Below are 20,947 nucleotides of genomic sequence, written 5' to 3'. Positions count from 1 at the left end.
CATCACTGTGTATGATATCCATAAACTGTGACATCACAGTGGCCCACATCTTTCAAAATCGGTGCAGTCCATACTATATGCAGTTTGCCTCTGTATAGTGCAGGGGGCACCAGTTTCAGGATTTCTGGTACACATTCTTCATGAATCTGGTGCCCCCTGCAATGCCTCGACAGAGTGCACCAACTTTTTTTTTTGGTGCGACTTTAAGGTGGGCCGTGCAATGCGTTTCTGTCACACTTTTCATGATAAATGCAGTGCATGGTCCAACTGAGCACCAGAACGCCCCTTTATGTGCAGAAATTTGTGTTGGTTTGGGTAAAGTGCAGCTGTGACACATATGTGGCGCTGACACTTCTTAAATACATGTGCAAGCAGTTGGCACAGGGGAAGCGGCACATGCAAGATATCGGGCGCACCATCTTAGTGAATCGCGGCAAAGTGCATGATCGTTGGAACAATGCACTTTTGGTAAACTCCTCGGACCGGTAAGTAAATGTGCCCCAATGTGTGTTATTGCTGTACCTTGACATTATTGTGTACATTACCCATGTACTGTAATATCACTGTGTATATTGGGGCTTATTTACTAAGGGTCCGAATCACGCACTTTTGTCGGGTGTCCCAACAATTTCCGATTTGCGCCGAATTGTCCAGGGATTTTGGCGCATGCGATCAGATTTTGGGGCATCGGCGCCGACAGAAATCGGGGGGCGTGGCCGTTGGACAACCCGACAGATTCGGAAAAACTGCGGAGTTTAAAAAAGACATTGGGGGTCATTTACTAATTTACCCGATTTGCGTTTTCCCGACGTGTTACCCGAATATTTGATTGTACCTGAATTGCCCCGGGATTGTGGCGCACGCGATCGGATTGTGGCACATCGGCGCCGGCATGCACGCAACGGAAATCGGGGGGCGTGGCCGAACGAAAACCCGACGTATTCGGAAAAACCGCCGCATTTAAAAACCGAAAAAGTGTCGCTTGGGGAGCGCTTACCTTCACCTGGTCCGAGGTGGTGCATTCCGGCGCGATGAGATGACTTTCAGCGCAGCAGCGCCACCTGGTGGACGGCGGAGGAACTACCTTCATAAATCCCGGCCGGACCCGAATCCTGTGCAGAGAACGCGCCGCTGGATTGCGAATGGGCGAGGTAAGTAAATCTGCCCCTTTGTGTCGCAAGATCAGCGGTGTCCTCCAGTGACACCTGGTGGATATAGGGCGCACGGACCTTAGTGAATCCCAGCAGACCCCAAACCTCGTCGGAGAATGTGCCGCTAGATCGCGACTGGACCGGGTAAGTAAATGTGCCCCATTATCCCTGTGCTGCAACATCACTGTGTATTATTTATATACTGTGACATCACTGTGTGTATTACCTGTACTGTCACATCACTGTGTGTATCATCCCTGTACTGTGACATCACTGTGTGTATTATCCCTGTACTGTGACATCACTGTGTGTATTACCTGTACTGTCACATCACTGTGTGTATCATCCCTGTACTGTGACATCACTGTGTGTATTATCCCTGTACTGTGACATCACTGTGTGTATTATCTCTGTACTATGACATCACTGTGTGTATTATCCCTGTACTGTGACATCACTGTGTGTATTATCTCTGTACTGTGACATCACTGTGTGTATTATCCCTGTACTGTGACATCTCTGTGTGTATTATATCCGTACTGTGACATCACTGTGTGTATTATCCCTGTACTGTAACATCTCTGTGTGTATTATCCCTGTACTGTGACATCACTGTGTGTATTATCCCTGTACTGTGACATCACTGTGTGTGTATTATCCCTGTACTGTGACATCACTGTGTGTATTATCCCTGTACTGTGACATCACTGTGTGTATTACCCCTGTACTGTGACATCACTGTGTGCATTATCCCTGTACTGTGACATCTCTGTGTGTATTATCTCTGTTCTTTGATATCACTGGGGCAGATTTACTTACCCGGTCCTGTCGCGATCCCACAGTGCGTTGTCTGACGAGGATTCGTGTCTGCCGTGTCTTCCTTAGTGAGGATTCACTAAGATCGTGCGCCCGATATCCTGCATGTGTCGCTTCCGCGCCGAGGTCCGCCGGAGTTCACCTTCTTCTTCCCAGTGCCTATAAGTGCGTGTCTTGCGACACAATTTGGAATGTTAACTCTTGCGCGTTGTCCGAATCCGTCAGGTTGTCCGGCACCCCCCCCCCCCATATCTGTCGCGTGCAAGCCGGCGCCAATCGATCCGATCGCGTGCGCCAAAATCCTGGGGCAATTCGGCGCAAAACAGAAATCGTCGGGAAATCCAACGAAAATACACTCCGTGGACCCTTGGTAAACGAGCCCCACTGTGTGTATTAACCCTGTACTGTGACATCACTGTAATCATTCAGGGGTTAATTTCTATTTCTACTAGACACCTGTTCACATATGTCAGAATAAGTTGGTGTCCTTTGATTGTTGCAGATCACTGTCCCATCCACATAAATGGAGCATATAGAAACTCTATTTTTCAGCCAAAACAACTCCATGTAAATCTCCTGTGTGTGAATAGACCCTTACAAGTTCCCAACCCTCTCCAAATGACCAGGCTAAAAACTATAGACCCCCTACCAATAATCAGTATCGATCTCTTGTATCAGATGATATTTGCAGGGGGTCTTCCCATTTACAGACTAAGATCCTGGGATCAAATCCCTCATGTGGTCGCTGTCCCTTTAAATATGGAGCCAATTCACAAAATGCATCATGTGGATGCAGGATTGCAGGAGGAGATCTGCAGTGTCTGCAGGATGATGGACACAGGGAGCTGCATCACATTATTGTGCTGTCTGCAGTCTTACACTGCAGCAACTTAGTGATCCCAGTGTGATTCCCAGATTGTGCAGCATTGCACTGGGAATGCCCCTATGGCACAGAGTGTTTTCCAGAGGAGCTTCCCTTATACTACTCATCTCAGGGGTGGGACTTCTGCAGTCAGTAGGAGGGCTTGAATGAATGCAGTGAGAAGCCTCATCATCATTAGCATAGCATCCCTGTGCATGTGCTCCAGCATCCAGTGCAGCTCCAGCATCTGCTCCAGCAATGGCTGTCTGCAGGAGAGCAGCTCCATCCATGTAAGCAGCACCTTATCCCTGCAGCAAACTCTCAGCAAGGTAACCCTTTCATGTCCACTCCTGCCTGGGCTTTGTGGGAAGTTGTCAGACCCATGTGTTACATAATATTTACACAATCTGGGAAGGATACAATAGCAGTGATCGTGTAGATTGTTACAGAACTATGGAGTTGTTTACATAATATCTATAGGATCTATACACATCTATCAGTGTGTGATGTAACTAGGTCATCTAGATGCAGATTGTATCATTGTATATATCTATTACCTATAGCTACTGTATATACCTGCAGCTCCATCTAGCTAAACTTTTTGGATGTTTTGTCATTTTGTCACTCATAATGTCCCTCTCACCTATAGACTGTGATATATAATGATTGACTTATTATTTTATTTCATCAAAACAATCTCTGTCCATTACCCTTCCAGCAACAGGCTTCTTTAAGGGTGTCCAGTTGTACCCCTGTAGGAGATGGAGGGAACCTCAAAGTTGTTCTGTTTCCTTCTGCAAAACAAAGCATTGCATGGAGCCCATTACAATCAATGAGAGCCCATTGATACTGATGGATGCTGGATGCTCTCCTGGTAGTAGTGTCCTGGATGGAGGGTCCCCAGCACTCTATAGCCAAATATGTTCCCCCTCATCCATCTATCTATCTATCTATCTATCTATCTATCTATCTATCTATCTATCTGTCTATTTTTTTTACACATATTTACCCATGTATATTATTGTGTTCTCTATCTAAACATATATCTATCCAGATATCATCTTTATTTACCTGCTGTATGTTGCCATACAGCTATCTACCTAGCGTTCATTCTATCTATCTATCTATCTATCTATCTATCTCTATCTCATATCTATCTACCCCGTATCTATCTATCTATCTATCTATCTATCTATCTATCTATCTATCTATCTATCTCATATCTATCTATCTATCTATCTATCTATCTATCTATCTATCTCCTATCTATCTACATATCTATCTCATATCTATCTATCTATCTATCTATCTATCTATCTATCTATCAATCCCATATCTATCTATCTATCTATCCCATATCTATCAATCTATCTATCTATCTATCTATCTATCTATCTATCTATCTATCTATCTCTATCTCATATCTATCCCATATCTATCTATCTATCTATCTATCTATCTATCTATCTATCTATCTATCATTTTCTTCATCAATGTATCCATGTATTTCATAGCCATATACACACTGATATATCTATCTCTATCTTTTTATCTATCTCTTTTACCCGTCTAGTTATCATGTTCATCCACCCAGTGACCCATGTATTTCATAGCCATCTACCCTCTGCTCTATCTATCCAACTATCTATCTCGCCATCTATTTCTTAGACATCCATCTGTTTAATTGATATCTATCTATCGATTTATTCATCCATTTATGTCATACCTCTCTAATTATCTTTCTATTATGATGTTTTCTATCTATCTATCCGTCACATAACTATGTATTGACTCTCACACGTGATCCGTGACCGCCGTTACATAAGGCTGGAGACGGCTGCAGTTGCTGACTACAAACTTGTCTCATTGAGGTCAGCAGATGCATTGGGATACATGAACGCTGCCAGAAGTTGGAGTCGCTGAGCTTGTTATTGTGGCTGTAAATCACTGTGTTTATCCGGCTGGATTGTCGCATGTTCCCATGTGATGGCTGCACCTTATACAGGATACTTATGTTCTTGCATAGTTGGGGTGTTTTTTGGGTAGAGCCGGTTGATAACCCATAAGACTCCTACTGCATATTCTATGGGGGGTCATAGCTCTGCTTTCTTAAAGTGACAGTAGTGATATATTCCCAGGATATTCCCAGCATTGTTGTAGAATCAGGCAGATTTTGCGCTCTGGACTCCAGCGAAGAACATAGAGGTCCACAATGTAATGTCTATATGTTACATTATAGACACCGGAATGTAGGTCATCCTCTTATGGGGGACTACCGGGATCAATCAGACCAAAAGTGAGGTCACAGATTATTGAGCACATTGAATGGAAATCACGTTCGCTTATGAAACTGTACTGAGACATCTGTTTTAACCCCTAGGATGTCTAGTAAGATACATGACTTTCCACATTAACGAGATGGACGAGATAGACCAGACGATGCCCTTTACTGAGTACCATCACTGATCAGCTGATTTTGGCCAATGAAACACAGAACGGTGTACAAAAAACAGCTCCATCCTCTGTGTAGTGGCCAAAGCTGTGTTACTACAGCTCAGCTCTAATTTACTTGAATAGTAGCTGGACTGGAGTTGCCTGGGCTGGTCACTATTTTGAGAATAGAACAGTTCTGTTCCCAGTATTCTACATTGCTTCTGGTTCCTGAGACAGACAAAATCTGTGAGGTCCAGAGTACTGGACACCAACCCATCTGATATTGATGACCTGCCCTATGCATCTATCCTATGGATACATAGTTGGATGGGTTGGTAGGTTGATAGATATGGAATACATAACATAAATATATAGATAGATGGATAAATAAATAGGAGATATCCAAAAATCAGCTGATCTTTGAGGTCTGGAGTATTTAACACAAACCCATCTGATATCGATGAGGATATTGATACTGATATATCCATCCATCCATCCAACTTTGTATCCATAGGCTACGTGCATAGGAATACAAAGTTGGATTGATGGATAGATAGATAGCTAGAAAGAATGAAAGAAGGTAGCAGATGGAAAATATATAGATAGAAAATAGATAGAAAATGGATAATAGATATAAAAAGAATATAGATAGATATTAGATGATAGTAGAGAAATATTAGATATATGAAGATAGATGTGATAGATAATATACGTCTTTGCTATATGGACTAAAATGTTACGGCTATGCTCCTTTCTGATTAGTGGGGGCTTAGTGATAGTTATTATCACTACTGGACATCAACCGATCAATCTGATATTGATGACTTATCCTATGCACCAAGCCTATAGATACATAGTTAGATGGATAGATAGACAGATAGCAAGAAATAAGGTAGGAAATAGAAGATATATAGATAGGAGATGGAGAGATAATAGAAGAAATGATTGATAGATAATAGATGATGATAATTATTAGATAGATAATGATAGATGGATAGATAGATAGATAGATAGATAGATAGGTATGAGATAGATAGATAGATAGGAGATAGATAGATAGATAGATAGATAGGAGATAGATAGATAGGAGATGGATAGATAGATGATTGATAGATGGATAGATAGATAGATGAATAGATAGGAGATAGATAGATAGATAGGTATGAGATAGATAGATAGGAGATGGATAGATACATGATTGATAGATAGATAGATAGATGGATAGATAGATAGATGAATAGATAGGAGATGGATAGATAGATGATTGATAGATAGATAGATGGATAGATAGATAGATAGATGAATAGATAGGAGATGGATAGATAGATAGATAATAGAAAACTGTGCCACATGGAGTAAAATTTTGAAGGCAATGATTTCTGATCAGTGGCTCTTAGAGATGACTAGAATGGTTGTCTTATATCATACAGTATATTCTATGGAAAGGTGGTGCACGGACTCCAATAATACAGTGAAAATGTAGAAATCCAGCATTTTATTCAGACACAGAAATGTAATAACAATGTGAGATTTCACAGGATCAGAAGCCGAGCAACGAGCGGAGAAAACCAATTAGGAAATTCTTCTGTTTCAAAGGCAAATGTACAGCAGCAGTTCCCATATTGGCATATTAGTACATTGGTACCATCTTCCTGAGGATAGAAAAGTCCTTAGTAGGGGCATGTCCTGATTGGACAGTGTCTAACTGTATACTGGTAACACCTAGTTGTCAATTTATTTAGAAGTTTACCGATCCTAGTAACTTTTCTGTGGACATGATTGGAGCTCCTTCTTTTAATTGCTCCATCCATTTTTTTTACCATGCACGTTTATTAGGGGCTCTGACATCTGCATACGATATTTCATGGCGCATGCTCCAGCAAAGTTAATCTTTTATTCAGGATCAGACTCACAGCTGTATTTCTGGGTAGTCATGTGATCAAGAATGTAGAACCCAGATAATTTAAGGGTATGATTTATAGGTGTGGGCGGGGTAATCACTGTTAATCACTGTGTGTGGGAGGGGCAATCAGGACTCTTACTGTCAATCACTGTGTGTGGGAGGGGTAATCAGGAATCTCACAGTCAATCACTGTGTGTGGGCAGAGTAATCAGGACCCTCACTGTCAATATATGTGTGTGTGTGTGTGTGTGTGGGGGGGGGGGGGGGTAATCAAGACTCTCACTGTCAATCATTGTATGTGTGTGTGGGGGGGGGGGGGGGTAATCGGGACTCTCACCGCCAAATACTGTGAGTGGGTGGAGTAATCAGGACTCTCACTGTCAATCACTGTGTGTGGGAGGAGTAATCAGGACTCTCACTGTCAATCACTGTGTGTGGGAGGAGTAATCAGGACTCTCACTGTCAATCACTGTGTGTGAGTAGAGTAATCAGGACTCTCACTGTCAATCACTGTGTGTGGGTGGGGTAATCAGGACTATCACTGTCAATCACTGTGTGTGGAAGGGGTAATCAGGGCTCTCACTGTCAATCACTGTGTGTGGGAGGAGTAATCAGGACTCTCACTGTCAATCACTGTGTGTGGGTGGAGTAATCAGGACTATCACTGTCAATCACTGTGTGTGGGCGGAGTAATCAGGACTCTCACTGTCAATCACTGTGTGTGGGAGAGTAATCAGGACTATCACTGTCAATCACTGTGTGTGGGTGAGGTACTCAGGACTCTGACTGTCAATCACTGTGTGTGGGAGGGGTAATCAGGACTCTCACTGTCAATCACTGTGTGTGGGCCGGGTAATCAGGACTATCACTGTCAATCACTGTGTGTGGGCCGGGTAATCAGGACTCTCACTGTCAATCACTGTGTGTGGGCGGGGTAATCAGGACTCTTACTGTCTGTTATTGGAGTCCTGTCAGGATTTGCTTGGCTTTTTACCGAGTACAGTGTTGCTGTCAGTCATGTTGTCAGCCTCCAGTCTTAGAATCAGACATCTTTCTGTATATTATGTGTTTCTTTGTGTTACACAGCCGCTATTAAGTGGGTTGTTTTGTAACTCGCTGTAACACTAACTGCTTGTCTTGCAGAAGTCGGTTGCCAACATTTTTCGGGCACTTACCCAAATTCTATATTTCAATTAATATGGTGCAGCCAGGGATAACATGCAGTTAAATTAATTGGGCTCCATATTCCCTCAAGCATTACTGTAGTAACAGACATCACCCACCCAATTAGCGGTGCTATAGATCTCCAGATGGGTGGCGGCATACATGCCCCCCATAGGGTTAATCTATCAATACCAAGGTTCATTTCAGCAATATAAACCTGCAGAAGGACGGCCACGCTGTGCATTTTATACTGGTTCCAATTTCCTTAATTAGTCATTATTCAAGAATATTCTGAAGTCAATACAATGTTCACCATCCAGTATCGGGAACATAAATGCCATGTAAATATGCGTCTCTGGATTGGTTGATATTATTTAATTTGCATATTTACACTGTAATTGAGTATCCAAGAGTCTCTCCTATCAGAAATGAAACCCTGTCTATGTCTAGTACACCAGGTGTGGATTGAGAGTGTGTCCTCACACTGCTGTGCACTTAGATTTCTGCGTGTTGCTGAAACATTGCTGGAGGGGCTTGTCCTCTCACTGCTGTGCTCTTAGAGCAGAGGAGAGAGGTTATGGCACAGCAAAACGGAGAAATCTGAGTGAACCTTTTTAGCAGGATCCTAGTGAAAAGTGACTCAGATTAAAGGGGAGGGGCTGTGGTACAGTTCATTGCAAAGAGCACAGAGCACAGCAGTGTGAGGACAACCCCTACCTCCCCTCCAGTGCACCAGGAGAAGCTACAAACCAGGAATATTATTACTTTTTTAATGGTTACAAAAACTATATACATAACTGCTCTCCTCAGATCTCCTACATATGAAGTTTTTTGTGGCCAGAACTGCTGACAGGTTCCCTTTAGTGTTGGAAATCGTTTAGTTCCTGTACCTGGAAGCTTCACTTCACTTTCTGTTATATTATCTCCTACAGGAAGCAATATCTATACACTCCTCAGTTATTCTCCTCCTTATAGTGAATGAAATTAGGTCATTGCTAAGATACAGAGGGAATCATCTGAGATGCATAGATGCGTCTTACAGTAAATTCTGGTCCCAGGGTAATGAGCAGAGAACTAAAAATCGTGAAATGTTTCAATTAGGGGAACAAGGGGCAGGAAATCTGAATTACAAGCCCTTATGGGGCAGCATGTATATGCTAATGAGTGTATACAGCATATTATCTCTTCCCGGAGAGTCTCCTAAGCTCATAAACCACAATGTTATCTACCTGTTTCTAGTGTCAGGAAGCTCCTGAAAGCCCTGCAGATATTACCAGATCCACCACTTCAGCACTCTCCATAGCATAGGACATAAGTCCGATCACTGGGGTCACTGGAACAAAAGTGCCTCAAATCGATTATGGTGAAACCTAAAATATAATGTTTTACATCTTCTATAAGCCATAATTCTTTCAAGGGAACCAGTCACCAGCTTTTACCATATTAAACTAGCAGCTCGTTTAGCGTATAAACTATTCTTTACAGATTTTGCTCACATATGCAAAATCGATTTTAAAAAATCATGTGAAAATGAGCTGAGAAGAGTCACTTTTTTGCTGAGATGAGTCACTTTTAGAGGCTCAGGTGCCCCTATCTTGGGCTCTACATTACATTACATTACATTTTTGTATTATATTTGATATATGAATCTCATCTTTCTGATTACATCAGGCTTGTGGTTATGTGAGCTACAGAACCAGAGATATGGATAGTTCAAAACATAGGGGCACAGTTACTTACCCGTGCAACAGAGTTCACCCGAAGTGCATTGTCTGACGACAAAACACTCTGTTGCGATTCACAAAGATTGTGCGTCCGATATCCTGCATGTGTTGCTTCCCCGCTCGGGTCCGCCAGAGTTCACCACCTTCTTCCCGGTGCATGTAAGTGCAGGGGATACGACACAATTTGAAAGTCAAATACCCCGCTACGTCTGAATCAGTTGGATGGTCTGGTGGCCCACCCCCCTCCCATTTCTGGCGCCGCTGCGTCAAAATCCAATTGCATGCGACACAATTCCCTTCCAAATACCTGTCACGGCCGTGCAATCCCTGAATACCGTGAATAGTCCGATGGAAATGCGATCGGCGAAACCTTAGTAAATAAGCCCCATAGTTGAAAATGTGAGCTGCAGACAAATATCCACCCTAAGTCTTCAACTGCCTACATCTCCTGTTCTGAAGCTTATAGATCTGCAATCCTGATGCTATTTTAAAGCTGGGATTGGTATCTTTTATTTTATACCAGCATGGTTCTAGGTGCTATAAAGCCCAAGATAAAGGTGTGTTTCCCTAAAAGTGACTTTTCTCAAACAAAAAGTGTCTATTCTTATTTCATGTGCATATGATTTTGGGATTACTTTTTTATAGGCAAATGGGTGAGTTTTAATAATAGTAATTATTTATATAGCGCCTACAGATTATGCAGCGCTGCACAAAGCATGTCAAATTGGTCCCTGTCCCCATAGGGCTCACAATCTAATCAACCTACCAGTATGTTTTGGAGTGTGGGAGAAAACGCGATCGGATTGTGGCGCATCGGCGCCGGCATGAACACGGCGGTAATCGGGGGTGTGGCCGAACGATGACCCGACGGAAAAATCACCGCATTTAAAAAAAAAAAAGTGTTGCGGGACTTGCACTTACCTTCACCAGGTATAGGATGGTGCATTCCGGCGGGCCTCGACGGGTCTCGGCGGACTTCAGCGCAGCAGCGACACCTGGTGGACGTCGGAGGAACTGCCTCAGTGAATCGCCCGAAGACCCGAATCCACCGCACAAAACGCGCCGCTGGATCGCGAATGGGCCGGGTAAGTAAATCTGCCCCAATTTGTTTTTAAATACCGCTTTTTTTTTCAAATCCTTTAGGTTTTCCGACGTCCACGTCCCCCGATTTCTGTCATGTGAAAGCCGGCGCCACAATCCAATCCAAGCCAAAATCCCGGGGCAATTCGGCGCCAATCGGAAAAATACGGGAAACCCAACGAAAATGCGCGATTCGGACCCTTAGTTAATGACCCCCAATATGTAACAATATGTAGCGATTATAGCAGAAATTATGTGAACCAACCAAGAAAAGCTGTAAACTTACTCACCCACACTCGATATTGAGGAAGGGGCATCCTCTGTCGTCTTCTTTCTGTATGATCTAAATTTACACTCTCCAAATATTGGACAGGATTATGAAATGTAACCTACTAACTACAGCAGAGTCTGCTACTTTCCCTACCTTAGTGTGTATAGATTATGACATGACTACACGATCAGACTACACAGGAAGCATTTGTAGTCTGTAACCATGGAGACACATAAGTCTTTATTAGAGCTGTATACATGCCCAGATTATCAAGATTATTTACGGACTAGCTTCACTACTTTGGAATAGATACATTAGAACAATAAAAATAATGAATTCTTGTGGCTTCCACTTTCTCATAAATTATTCCGGAGACAGTTATCCATTTATTGGGCAAAAAAAAAACAAAAAACCTCCTATGAAGCATTTTCAGCGTGTCAGGGCTTTACGGCGGCTCAAGGACTCTCCTGCATTCATTAATCAGTTATTATGGGCATTGACTGTGCTGCACGGTCTCCTTCATTTACATAGGTTATTGGTTCAATAAGAACCCCAAATTAATGTCACTTTGACCAATCCGGAGTTGACGTCCCCCCAGAGTGGTATCGATGTGTGCGGCAGTAATGTCTTGTCAGCTAATCTCTTCAGACGGTGTATGGATTGTTTCATTCCTCAAAATGTCATTTTGAAGTACCCAAGAGGATTCTGGGGGGAGTTAGGAGGGGGGTCGGTCTGGGATATCCCTTATTAGACGTGATGTACACAGCACTTATTGTTTTTTTCTTTGCTGGTAATTCATGATCAAGTCCAAGGAATGAAATGCGGCGGTGTCACAGCAGCCATTCCCTTTAAACATCCGGTGACTCCATTGACCGCGATAGAAACCCAACAAACCTTCTTATAGTCAATGAGGACCATCAGGATCAATTGGCGTCCATCAAGTTGTCACTTTCTTAGTTCTTCTACTGTGTCCCTGTTACCATAAAAATATTGTGTATATGCTGTATAATGCCGTATACAGTAGCTCCCCCTATTGGTGGTTGCATGCATCCACAATTCTGCAAATCATCCAAATTGGTAGCAATTAGCAATAGGTCGTTCCACAAAGAGCCGACTCTTTTCAGTGAACAGTTGGAGCCTAAAACCTGAGCCGGTGAGCCGTTTACTTTAAATTACACTTAAGGGGGCGGACCAGACAGCAGGACAGGGCATGTGACCCTTACTGGGGTCTCTCCTCTACCTCCGCCTGACATAGCCCTTTCTCTGTTTGTAATAAAATTTTACTACTCAGCTCCGACTAGTGAGCCGATATCTCAGTTAACTCCGCCCCTTAATGTCTGACTCCGCCCCTGAACAACTAGTCCATAATTTATATTTAATAGGGAGACGATCAGGAGTCGGGAAAGCCGACTGTTTTCAGTGAGCTGAGCTTAATGATCCGGCTAACTAAGAAGAGCCAGACTGCCCATCACTAGTAGCAATAAACCATTCCCCATTACCTGTTACTTGATAAGAAGAGATCTAAGAAGCTAGAAGAGAGAAGATGAGGCCTTCAACATTTTAAGAATTGGAACACTATGCTCGTTTAAGTTTTGGTGGGGGAGTTAAAGACATCTTGAAAGACTTCTTTAACCTTGTGTAACCCAATATCTGAAGGCACCATACACATTAGATGGTTTCCTCTCCCACCAAAGTCATTAGTCACTTGTCCAACCAAATTATCATGAAATGTGGTGACACGAGGTGTTTCCAGAACAGTAAAAAAAACTTGAGCTTTAGAAAGTTGAATGTCAGCCCTAGAACTGAAACCACCAGAGTTTCCCTACCTACTTACTTCAACCATCCTAGACGATGGCCAGAAACTGGGTGACAGTCCCTTCTTAATTCTAAGTGATATCAAGACAAACAAATAATAAAATTCGCCAGAGCCCAGTCAGAAATCAAGAGTACAAAGTACCAAATAAATAGATAAAAGGAATAACTAGGAAGACAAGCCAACAGGTCAGAAGATACCAGATATAAGATGACAGACTACACACAAGTGGTAGGAGATTTGGACCCAAAATAGGCTCGTTGCAAAGGGGTTAAAATGAATGAAAGCCATGATTGCAGTTATGGATTCCTGCCACTAAACAACGCACAGAGCCAACATCTTCTGACTCGGGGCTCTGGGTTTATGATGAAAGGTGTGGGGGTCGGTTGTCAGTTCCTCTCCGAGAGGGATCGGAGTCAGATAACCTATCACAAGGACATCAATCAAAATTCTTGGAAAACCCCTTTAAATTTAGGGTATTCCCAGAGTGGCGATGCACAAATTGTATTTCATATCTACTTCATTTCTAATCTTTTATCTTCCTTTCATGATGTAGATTATTACCATTATGAATCAGCTGCACTGTTTAGTTTTTCATTAAATATAAATTAAACTTCATTATCCTCCTGTTGTCTGGGAATTAAATATAATACAATTAATAGGAAATTAGAATCTGATACCAAATAACAATAATAATATGTCATCCAAGGTAATTGGCAAATTATCTGGTGACAGTCATTGGTTTGCTATGTGGGAATTATAAGAACTTACCTTTTAATAGGAGAAAAGTTACAGTAGTGCAAAGAGAGGGCCAAATAGCTGGTTGTAGACCGGGTTGGCTACCCAGCCGAGTTGACTTTGGGCCATCACTAAGGGCTTTATGCTTGAATCCCTTTACTTTTCACCCTTTCTCCTGTATACAGGAATCTGGACTTGGATGTGAAACAACCGCAAAGTCACTGCCCAGGGGTGGATTAAGACTTCCATGGGCCCTAAGTGGGTTGAATATTATAGCCCCTCCGAGCCTAAAATTCATTTCCCAATTCACTACTAGAATCGGCTTCTTGGACAATGGAGGATGTGTCTGCTTTCAATCTGCGGTTACAGGACCATTGGAGGAGTTTCAAAGTTCCTGAAATGGCTCTTGTGGATTTCAAGGATTTCATGGGTGAAGGTCCTTCTGTGTATACAATTTGGTGGGTGGTTTGGTTGGCCATGGTCCCCCAGAAGGCTTGGGCCCCAGGCTACCCTAACCACCTATCATAATCCACAACTGCCACTACCACTTATGGTGGTCCCTTGAGGAGCCCAGGTGGCACCAGTTCACCAAGTCCAAATTTCCGAATAAGAAGCGAAACAGCAGCAAACAGAGTCTAGTGAACAAGTAAGGTGTCAAGGCAGGCAGATATGGATCATAGTCAGGTAAATGCTGGGTCTTCAAGAGAGTACAGAGATTGCTGGGTAGATGGTACAGGTGAGGCCCGTGATGTTAGCAGCAGCCAGGGATCACACGTGGAGACAAGATGTAAAACATTAAACTTACAGTCTCTTTATTCCAATACTTCAACGCAGCAATGGTAACAGGCTGAGGTAGAGGTCCTGCCAATGTCCAAGGTAGCTGGTTGTATGTTAGAGAAGCTTCATATAGAAACCACTTTGGTTATAGGATTTAGTCGACTGTATTTCACCTACAACTATAAGGATATCTGAACAATAAAAGGTTCATAAGGGACCCATCTGGATCACAGGGGACATTGGTCTTTTCAATATTTGGAACTAATATTTCTGAAGTGTGTGTCTCCAGGATTGAAGACCTGACACACCTGTCAAGTCAATTTATGTCCCTTAAACCAACTACAGGTCCTTATGGATCTGTGGTTTATGGTCCCAAACGGAACTGTAGGGGGGCTGTCTGTGGGCGCTAAGTAAAAAAACAAACATTTATACTTATTTTGATGTGAGTCCAATGAGGCACAATGGTCTCACATCTGAACATCTCAGTGCTGGCACCTCCACTCACGTTGCTTCATTGAAACCAGGATAGCACGGTGCGCAGTAAAGCCTACACCAGTATAGTACTACGCCAGAATCACTTGCCGTTATGTGCAGGCGCTGAGAGCTCCAGACCGAGATGGGTAGAGAACTCATACAGGGGGATTTGGGACACTAAACCACCAGTCCATAAATATATGCGGGTGGTTTAGTGTCTTAAAGGTTGGAAAGGAGGGAGGTCATGGGACCTTCTTCAGCCATTGAGTGACCTCCTCAGGTCATGAGATGTCACTTTTATTTTTCAGGGAACTGCATTTTCTATGTTGTCCCCTGCTCTATGAAGGCCACTCCTTGGCTGAAGCAGATCCCTAGAGGTACAGTATCAGGTGCATTTGGCAGGTACACCCCAAACCTTTGCTATATACAACCAGAGTGTTTGTAAAGATGAGCCCACATGTTTGTAGGTCAGAGGTCCTATACCTAAAGGTTCCCTTTATAGGGAGCCTATCATTGCGTTGTCCAGGAATTTCCTCTAGAATGGATATTGTTGTAAATTATTTTGGAGCATCTCTGTAGCTAAATAAGTTGTGACATTTCTGTAGTCTTGGTGCAGTCTCCGGGTTCCCTTTGCTTCCCTGCTTCCTTTCAAGTGCTTGTTTTATGACTACTTCACCGTACGGAACGAAAAAACCAAGCTGAAGGCGTTCAGTGGCGGCTGTTGGCCGGAGCATCAATTGCATAAATCTGCGCTTGTGAGTCGGGTATAAAGCTGCATATCTATTCCTTTAGAGACTCTCGAGTTTGTGGGATTTTGCTGCTTCAGCTGCCGGATAATAAGATTTTCTTGTATGGCTCTAAGAAAAAAAATGTCACTTTTACTGCTCCGCCATAAATGTCTATTTTTAATGGAAGTGAAATAAGGGGTAAATGTACAGCGGCTGCGGGGTTTTTTCACACGCCATCGATAGAGTGAGGGGCGCTGGATGGTGCGCCGCTAAGAGCATTACCGGAATCCAATTAGTAACACAGCAGGAATGGGAAGGCAGGAGTGATCCGCACCTAATGCACTTACCGGAGCACTTGATGGATGGGACTTTCATTGGGTTAGACCTGGCCCATTTTGTATATGGTTATAGCCCCTACGGTTCCCAGCTAATCTGTACTATCCATTTCTGCACCCAGAATGCTAATCAGACTCTCTCCATGTGGTGGAGCCTCTTAAAGGAAATCTATCATCACATTTAGACCTGATAAACTAGACTCACTCATGTCTCCCCCCTCAGAACTTCTTACAATCATCCTCCAGAGCTTCCCCCATGTTCGGTGATGTCAACCTCTTCTTTCAAAACCCTGCGCATGCGCTACACTGTGCAGCCACCTGCACAGCCGATTCTTTGGGTCTGGGACTACAGACCCAGAGGTTCGTGTCACTGCCTCCAGTCTGGTGCGCGAACTCTGGTTCCGTTAGGATGACTGCGTAGTGGGGATCACAATGCGCATGCGCAGGATTAAGAAAGAAGAGTCTGACATCATCAAACAGGAGGGATGCTCTGGAGGAGGTATGTAAGAAGTGCTGTGGAGAGGGGGCGTATATTAGCCAGTGAGGCTCTGATGACGCCTCCCAAAGCACTTCTGCCTCATTTACATATTTTGAAACTTGGACACAAAGAATAAGATAAATAAAAGTTCCTGAATCTCCGTGCTCAGATGGACACATGAGTGAGTCTAGTTTATCATGTCAAAATGGGATGATAGATTTTTTTAAGAGGCTCCACCACATGGAGAGAGTCTGATTAGCATATTGGGTGCAGAAATTAATGGGCAAAGATTGGTCAGAAAAAGCTGGGACGTGCGGATTACTCCAACCTACCGCCTAAGCAATTCTGCCTCCTTTACATATTATTCAAACTTAATGGGGCAGATTTACTTACCCGGCACCGTTGCGATCCCGCGGTGCGTTGTCCGACGTGGATTCGGGTCCGGGGCAATTCACTAAGATCGTGCGTCCGAGTTCCTTCCTCTGTCGCTGCTGCGCCGAGGTCCGCCGGAGTTCACCTTCTTTTTCCTGGTGTATGTGAGTGCTTGATCTTGCGACACAAAACCTTTTTTAAATTCCGCGGTTTGTCCGAATCCGTCGGGTTGTCCGACGTCCACGCCCCCCCGATTTCTGTCGCTTGCAAGACAGCACCGATGCGACAAAATCAGATCGCGTGTGCCAAAATCTCGGGGCAATTTGGCGCAAAATGGAAATATTCGGGAAACCCGAAAAAAGTGCGGCATTCGGACCCTTAGTAAATGTGCCCCAATGTGATGATGGATTTCCCCTAAAAGATGCCTAGTTGGAAGTGATGAAAGGTCCAATGTCAAGATGTCCTCCAGGTCATTATCACCCCCCACCCAAAAAACAACATGGCTGCAGGTTCTAGCATTATGTCTGTAATTCTGGTTTCAGCCAATTCATCACATACTCAGACCATTGTAACATCCGATGAAGCAAGCAGACCTTGGATTGGCCGAAGCAGGTCTCATGACCCACCTTCCAAGCTCTTATGGTAGTAGCTGAAGATGCTGTATTTTTGGAAAACGACTTTGTGGAACCTGTCATCGGGTATTACTCCAATTAACTACTTATTCACGAAGGTCAGGTGTGAATTGTCCTTTTTAGAATTGCACCTTTTATGTGAAATTTCATCCATTTATCTATAAAAAAAATCTCATGGAAATATGACTTTTCACATGAGATGAGTCAAGTTTAGTGGTTGCAGGGGTAGTGTCAATTCATAAGGCCCTATTTTCTGTTCTGTAGCACCTAGAAACATATTTTTTGTGTCATATTAAAGATAAACTTTTATCTTGGTTTTGCAAGCCACAGAATTGGGCATACAGACAGTTAACAAGGGGCAGGAATTGGATATTTATTTGCATTTCCAACTTGTCTTTAGTTACCCATATGTCCAGTTCTGTAGATCACAAAGCCATAAGCCTGATGTGATCTTAAAGATGAGGTCCTTATCTTTAATATGACAACGGTATCATGTTTCTAGGTACTATAGAACAGTGTTTTTATGGGTAAATGTGTGAGATTTTACATGAGAGGGAATTCTAGAAAGGACATTTCATCCCCTAGCGGAGGGGGCTGCTAGTTTGGTGAGGTAAAACCTGGTGACAGGTTCCCTTTAAGGTCAAGTTTTCCTCCATCTCTTTGATTTTTCTTCAAAATGAAACAAAGAGAAACAGATATTCATTTTCCTTCTTATTTTCTTGTCCAGTGTTTATAGTGTCTTCCTTTGTGCATTGGGTATGAGGAAGGTATCGCCACCCACGCTCCATTGAAGCAAATTTCGTAGCTAAAATCTATTTTTTTAATTGAGCTGAATATAATTGGATCAGCGCTGACATTTGGAGATGCTGCTTTTCTAAGCAAAACCCAAACCACAGCGGCAATTTTATTAGTAAATGTGATTGTGAGGCCCGAGCTTAATAAGATTTTCAAAGAAAATGCAAAGAGAAGAATCATTGGGAAACACTTAAGACAGAAAACGTCAATACTTATTTATTTCAATGGAAGAAAAAATTCGAGATGAAGCTATAAATGTGTCTGGCTAAGGCCGGTTGCTCACAAAGGGGTTTGTTCCTACAAACTCGCTCCGTGGGGGAGATTTATGAAAAGTGTCTGAGAGTAGAACTGTTCTAGTTACCCAGGGCGACCAATCAGAGCTCAGCTTTCATTTTTCCCACAGCTGTTTATAAAATGAAATCTGATCTCTGATTGGCTGAGCTCTGAGGTAAAACTGTTCTAGTTTTACCTCAGAGCAATACTGATAAATCTTCCCCTGTGTGTCAGTTTGATTTGCAGGACCGAACATTGGATCACTGTACTGAACATAGCATGTCCATTCAGCTCAATAGTTCTGGGTTCGGTCCAGTAAATCCCGCACACATAGGGAGTGAGTTTGCTGGAACAAACTCACTCATGGGCAACTGGCCAAAGATTTTTATTAGAAAATACCTGATTTCAGTGGAATCTAAGATATTTGATAAATGTGTGAATTGAATGTGCAACACCCCTGCCGATGCATAGGCAGGCTGGTAGTTCTGAACAGCGCCCTCTCCAGGTTAGGAGCTGGTAGGGAGACTGATCACCTCTCTAGGAAGGTTATAGAACCTGGAGTATTGTGTAATTGCAGCTGTAGATTCTGCCTGGCAAGGCAACAGTTAATTGTGATATGTAATTGTCCAATGGTGTTTCTGTAACAAAAGCTGAAAGGTGATTGATGGTGCTACCAGGGAAGAATATAAACCCCCTGCTGGGCGGAAGCACATGGTCTGTCAGTCTGCGGATGTGGACCTTTCCTGTGGACTGGCTCTCCATGACCTTTCCAGTTTAGGGAATCTGCTGTATATCGTTTGGCTGTTGCCTGCCATTCCATAAAGAACTGTAAGTTGATTTGTACAATGTTGCCTCCGTCTGATCCCTATATACGGCTGTTCCCACCACGGGCTTCCCCATCCATCACCCAGGGACTCATCCTACAGGCACCTCAGGGGTTGCCGCAGGGAGAACCAGTACATCAGCCTCTCCCTCATCATTTCTTGCACACACCACCTGCTAGAGACCTGCCAGGCTGTAGGACTGCCATCCGGTCCCCATACCAAACACCGTGACCACAGCGTGCCCAAGGCCGTACTAGCTGGATGTTGCAAATGTGTCTGGTAACTTACCTACAGTCGACATACACCATTGTGGGGGGAGAGAGATAGAAACTAGCTCTATGCACTGTATATGAAAGTCCCTACAAGTCTGGAATCACTTCCTACTTATGGTACTAGGATCTAGTTTCTTCTGCCTGCTTTCAATCTGCGGTTTCAGGACCTTTGGAGGACCTTCAAAGGTCCTGAAATGGCTCTTGTGTAAATGTGTATTTAGAGCAGGAATCGATGTATGAGTATTTCATGGGTTAAGGTCCTTCTCAGTAAAAAATTTGGTAGGTGGCCAAGGGCCCCCTAGTAGGCTTGGCCCATAAAACACCTATATTATAATCCATTACTGCACCTGGGTCAACTTCCCACAGTTGAGTACACCTGGATTTTCATGACCTATCAGATGGTGGCACCACCACTGATTAACCACACTGAGTGTGCATAGTATATCGCTGAAGCTCTCCGCTTCCTGCTCTGCTGATAGAGTAGTGGAGCGCCAGCACCACTCCACACAGTTGATCACTTGTTTGCCAGATATCACACCCTTTAGAAAAGAGAGGGAAAGCGGATGTGCAAACAAGATAAATTTTATTATTTCATCAATATACAAAAATAAAAACATTTAAAAACCCAAAAAATGGGAGAAAGAACACAATGGTCTCTCCTCAGAGAAATATTTCATATATGTACAACCAACAATGGATAACAAAGCTGCTAAATATGGAGGTGTAAAAATATACACAAAATCACATGTAATAATAAGGTGCAAAGTGCCTAGGCTGAATACATACAACGGTTCTTGGACTGTGTGCTGTGTGGTGTACAAGACAAGTAGAGACAGTGGGGGTCATTTACTAAGGGCCCGATTCGCGTTTTCCCGACGTGTTACCCGAATATTTCCGATCTGCGCCGCTTGTACATGAATTGCCCCGGGTTTTTGGCGCACGCGATCGGATTGTGGCGCATCGGGGCCGGCATGCGCGCAACAGAAATCGGGGGGGCGTGGCCGAACGAAAACCCGACGTATTCGGAAAAAC

The 20,947-nt window shown here is 43.3% G+C and overlaps 1 protein-coding gene across 1 annotated transcript in view; it reads left to right on the top strand.

The window, feature by feature from the left end:
* Positions 1-2,846: 2,846 nt before the first annotated feature.
* SYT12 (synaptotagmin 12) overlaps positions 2,847-20,947 on the top strand; it is a 67,807-nt gene continuing 49,706 nt past the window's right edge. The window contains exon 1 of the mRNA XM_072118534.1: positions 2,847-3,158. The gene's annotated coding sequence lies outside the window, so the exon portion shown is untranslated. The remainder of the gene's footprint in view (positions 3,159-20,947) is intronic.

The sequence above is a fragment of the Engystomops pustulosus genome, chromosome 7 (assembly GCF_040894005.1).
Source record: "Engystomops pustulosus chromosome 7, aEngPut4.maternal, whole genome shotgun sequence".
Lineage (NCBI taxonomy): Eukaryota > Metazoa > Chordata > Amphibia > Anura > Leptodactylidae > Engystomops > Engystomops pustulosus.
This window is presented reverse-complemented; position numbering and strand designations above follow the sequence as displayed.